General features: G+C 43.2%; 1 non-coding gene across 1 annotated transcript; it reads left to right on the forward strand.

The window, feature by feature from the left end:
• The first annotated feature begins 529 nt into the window (after positions 1 to 529).
• trnat-ugu lies at positions 530 to 609 on the forward strand. Its single transcript has one exon. It is a non-coding gene; the product is annotated as a tRNA-Thr (tRNA).
• The last annotated feature ends 4,767 nt before the right edge of the window (positions 610 to 5,376 follow it).

Genomic DNA, 5,376 nt, shown 5'->3' on the forward strand with positions numbered 1-5,376 from the left:
TGTTTCCATGGGGCTGAGCTGAACATTAATATCCTGTCTGTCTACAGGCCCATATAGAGAGACCATACCATACATTGTTTTCACTGCCACATGATACAGGTACATGTCTAAGAATAGTATCATTGACTAACGGTACGTGTGTGTGTGTGTGTGTGTGTGTGTGTGTGTGTGTGTGTGTGTGTGTGTGTGTGTGTGTGTGTGTGTGTGTGTGTGTGTGTGTGTGTGTGTGTGTGTGTGTGTGTGTGTGTGTGTGTGCGCGTTGTGTGTGCGTGTGTGTGAGTGTGTGTGTGGTTGTAAGGTTTTGGTTCCCAGGTTTTTTCAATTATTCATGTCATGTGACCAAGTACAGTGAAATGCCTTTCTTGCCTGCTCCAAACCCCAAAATGCAGTAATCAATAACAATGTAGCACTAAGAAATAGGAAATACACAATAAAGTAGGTAAGTAAGCATACTATCTACAGGAAATGTTTAAAAAGTCAGTTCCAATACCATATTTACATGTGCAGGGAGTGATAGAGGAAGACACAGGTGGTCCTGTGTAGCTCAGTTGGTAGAGCATGGCGCTTGTAACGCCAGGGTAGTGGGTTCGATTCCCGGGACCACCCACACGTAGAATGTATGCACACATGACTGTAAGTCGCTTTGGATAAAAGCGTCTGCTAAATGGCATATATTATTATTATACAGTTGAAGTCGGAAATTTACATACACTTAGGTTGGAATCATTAAAACTTGTTTTTCAACCATTCCATAAATTTGGCAAGTTGGTTAGGACATCTATTTTGTGCGTGACACAAGTCATTTTTACAAAAATTGTTTACAGACAGATTATTTCACTTATAACTCACTGTGTCACAATTGTAGTGGGTCAGAAGTTTACATATACTAAGTTGACTGTGCCTTTAAACAGCTTGGAAAATTCCAGAAAATGATGTCACGGCTTTAGAAGCTTCTAATTGACATCATTTGAGTCAATTGGAGGTGTACCTGTTCAATCAAAAGAAAATCAAAGGAAAACAGCCAAGACCTCGGATAAAATAAATTGTAGACCTCCATGAACCAAGTCTGGTTCATCCTTGGGAGAAATTTCCAAACGCCTGAAGGTACCACGTTCATCTGTACAAACAACAGTACGCAAGTATAAACACCATGGGACCACACAGCCGTCATACCGCTCAGGAAGGAGTCACGTTCTGTTTCCGAGAGATGAACGTACTTTGGTACGAAAAGTGCAATTCAATCCCAGAACAACAGCAAATGACCTTGTGAAGATGCTGGAGGAAACAGGTACAAATGTATCTATGTCCACAGTAAAACAAGTCCTATCTCGACATAACCTGAAAGGCTGCTCAGCAAGCAGGAACTGCTTGCTGAGCAGAGCCGCCATTTATGGAGCAAAGCCGCCATAAAAAAGCCAGACTACGGTTTGCAACTGCACACAGGGACAAAGATCGTACTTTTTTGGAGAAATGTCCTCTGGCCTGATGAAACAAAAATAGAACTCTTTGGCCATAATGACCATCCCAAGTAAGAAGAAGAAAAATGGGGAGGCTTGCATGTCGAAGAACACCATCCCAAACGTGAAGCATGGGGGTGGCAGCATTATGTTGTGTGGGTGCTTTGCTGCAGGAGGGACTGGTGCACTTCACAAAATAGATGGCATCATGAGGACGGAAAATGATGTGGATATGTTGAAGCAACATCTCAGGACATCAGTCAGGAAGTTAAAGCTTGGTCACAAATGGGTCTTAAAAATGGACAATGACCCCAAGCATACTTCCAATGTGGCAAAATGGCTTAAGAACAACAAAGTCAAGGTATTAGAGTGGCCGTCACAAAGCCCTGACCTCAATCCTATAGAACATTTGTGGGCAGAACTGAAAAAGCGTTTGTGAGCAAGGAGGCCTACAAACCTGACTCAGTTACACCAGCTCTGCTAGGAGGAAGCTTGTGGAAGGCTACCTAAAACGTTTGACCCAAGTTAAACAATTTAAAGGCAATGCTACCAAATACTATTTGAGTGTATGTAAACTTCACGACCCACTGGGAATGTGATGAAAGAAACAAAAGATGAAATAAATCATTCTCTGCTGTTATTCTGACATTTCACATTCTTAAAATAAAGTGTTGATCCTAACTGACCTAAAACAGGGATTTTTTTACTAGGATTAAATGTCAGGAATTGTGAGTTTAAATGTATTTGGCTAAGGTGTATGTAAACGTCCGACTTCAACTGTGGAAATATGTAGGGGGAAGGTGACTAGACAACAAGATATAAGATAAACAGAGTAGCAGCAGCTCAGCTCGTATAGGAGTGGGAGTGTGTGTGTGCGCGTTGGAGTGACAGTGTGTGTCAGTGTGTCGGGCCCTGTGAGTGTGTGTGTGTGTGTGTGCGTGTGTGCATCTGCGTGTGCCTGTGTGTGTGTTGGAGTGACAGTGTGTGTCAGTGTGTAGGGCCCTGTGAGTGTGTGTGTGTGTGTGTGTGTGTGTGTGTGTGTGTGTGTGTGTGTGTGTGTGTGTGTGTGTGTGTGTGTGTGTGTGTGTGTGTGTGTGTGTGTGTGTGTGTGTGTGTGTGTGTGTGTGTGTGTGTGTGTGCGTGTGTGCGTCTGCGTGTGCGTGTGTGTGTTGGAGTGACAGTGTGTGTCAGCGGGTGTCAGTGTGTCGGGCCCTGTGAGTGTGTGTGTGTGTGCGTGTGTGCGTCTGCGTGTGTGTGTTGGAGTGACAGTGTGTGTCAGTGTGTCGGGCCCTGTGAGTGTGTGTGTGTGTGTGAGTGTGTGCGTCTGCGTGTGTGTGTGTTGGAGTGACAGTGTGTGTCAGTGTGTCAGTGTGTCGGGCCCTGTGAGTGTGTGTGTGCGTGTGCGAGTGTGTGTGTCTGCGTGTGTGTGTGTTGGAGTGACAGTGTGTGTCAGTGTGTCAGTGTGTCGGGCCCTGTGAGTGTGTGTGTGCGTGTGTGTGAGTGTGTATAGAGACAAGTCCAAAGATTGAAATACAAAGGTAAAAATAGATACAAGGTCAACTCAGATAGTCTGTGTAGCTGTTTAGTTCGCTGTCGTATTTTTTGGGCCTCGAAGCTGTTCAAGAGCCTGTTGGTGTCAGACCTGATGCACCGGCACCTCTCGCGGTGCGGCAGCAGAGAAAATAGTCTATGACTCGGGTGGTAGGAGACTTTGACGATTTTCAGGGCTTCCTGATATGTGTTCTCACATCGCTAACACACTGGGTCAGGAGGGATGTCAACACACAAGGGAAAATAACCCTCGTTGTTGTACACGGCAAACTGTACTCTCAAAGGTCAAAGGTCACAGTCGGTGCTGTGCACCGTGACAGACTGAGCCTGTGATGTTTCAGTGTAATTATGTCATTACATCACTATGTAAACTGATACTAGATTACTTCCACCAGCAGAAGTCCCCCTGGTCTATGTTCTAGGGACAGGCTAGTCAACCAGTAAACAGACTGGCTTCTCTGTCTGTGACCCATCTGTCCCTCAGACAGGCTGTTTAACCAGTAAACAGATATGCCTCTCTGTCCCAAATGGTAACTTAATCTCTAGATAGTGCACAATGTTTGACCATGGCCCCATAGGGAATATGGGGCCATTTGGGACACATGCTCAGTCTGTTGACTGTAAACCAACCGTCCATTGGGGAAGGAAGAACCACAACACAGTAGAGAATGTACCAGCTCTGCCGGGAGACATCCACCCTGTGGGCCTTAGTGCACTATGTAGGAAATAGGGTCCTATTTTAGATACACTGTTGTCCTATTTTAGACACCCTACTGTCCTATTTTAGACACCCTACTGTCCTATTTTAGACACCCTACTGTCCTATTTTAGACACCCTACTGTCCTATTTTAGATACCCTATTGTCCTATTTTAGACACCTTGTTGTCCTATTTTAGACACCTTGTTGTCCTATTTTAGATACCCTGTTGTCCTATTTTAGACACCCTACTGTCCTATTTTAGACACCCTACTGTCCTATTTTAGACACCCTACTGTCCTATTTTAGACACCCTACTGTCCTATTTTAGACACCCTACTGTCCTATTTTAGACACCCTACTGTCCTATTTTAGATACCCTATTGTCCTATTTTAGACACCTTGTTGTCCTATTTTAGACACCTTGTTGTCCTATTTTAGATACCCTGTTGTCCTATTTTAGACACCCTACTGTCCTATTTTAGACAACCTACTGTCCTATTTTAGACAACCTACTGTCCTATTTTAGACACTCTACTGTCCTATTTTAGACACCCTACTGTCCTATTTTAGACAACCTACTGTCCTATTTTAGACACCCTACTGTCCTATTTTAGACACCCTACTGTCCTATTTTAGACAACCTACTGTCCTATTTTAGACACCCTACTGTCCTATTTTAGATACTCTACTGTCCTATTTTAGACACCTTGTTGTCCTATTTTAATAATATAATAATAATATAATAATATATGGCATTTAGCAGACGCTTTTATCCAAAGCGACTTACAGTCATGTGTGCATACATTCTACGTATGGGTGGTCCCGGGGATCGAACCCACTACCCTGGCGTTACAAGCGCCATGCTCTACCAACTGAGCTACAGAAGGACCAGTTTTAGACACCCTACTGTCCTATTTTAGACACCCTACTGTCCTATTTTAGATACCCTACTGTCCTATTTTAGATACCCTACTGTCCTATTTTAGACACCCTACTGTCCTATTTTAGACACCCTACTGTCCTATTTTAGATACCCTACTGTCCTATTTTAGACACCCTACTGTCCTATTTTAGACACCCTACTGTCCTATTTTAGATACCCTATTGTCCTATTTTAGACACTCCACTGTCCTATTTTAGATACTCTACTGTCCTATTTTAGACGCCCTATTGTCCTATTTTAGATACCCTGTTGTCCTATTTTAGACACCCTACTGCCCTATTTTAGATACTCTACTGTCCTATTTTAGATACCCTATTGTCCTATTTTAGACCCCTATTGTCCTATTTTAGACCCCTACTGTCCTATTTTAGACACCCCGCTGTCCTATTTTAGACACCCTACTGTTCTATTTTAGACACCCTACTGTCCTATTTTAGATACCCTATTGTCCTATTTTAGACCCCCTACTGTACCATTTTAGACACCCTACTGTCCTATTTTAGATACCCTATTGTCCTATTTTAGACCCCCTACTGTACCATTTTAGACACCCTACTGTCCTATTTTAGATACCCTGTTGTCCTATTTTAGATACCCTACTGTCCTATTTTAGATACCCTACTGTCCTATTTTAGATACCCTACTGTCCTATTTTAGATACCCTGTTGTCCTATTTTAGATACCCTGTTGTCCTATTTTAGATACCCTACTGTCCTATTTTAGA

Source organism: Oncorhynchus gorbuscha, linkage group LG14 (assembly GCF_021184085.1).
Source record: "Oncorhynchus gorbuscha isolate QuinsamMale2020 ecotype Even-year linkage group LG14, OgorEven_v1.0, whole genome shotgun sequence".
NCBI lineage: Eukaryota > Metazoa > Chordata > Actinopteri > Salmoniformes > Salmonidae > Oncorhynchus > Oncorhynchus gorbuscha.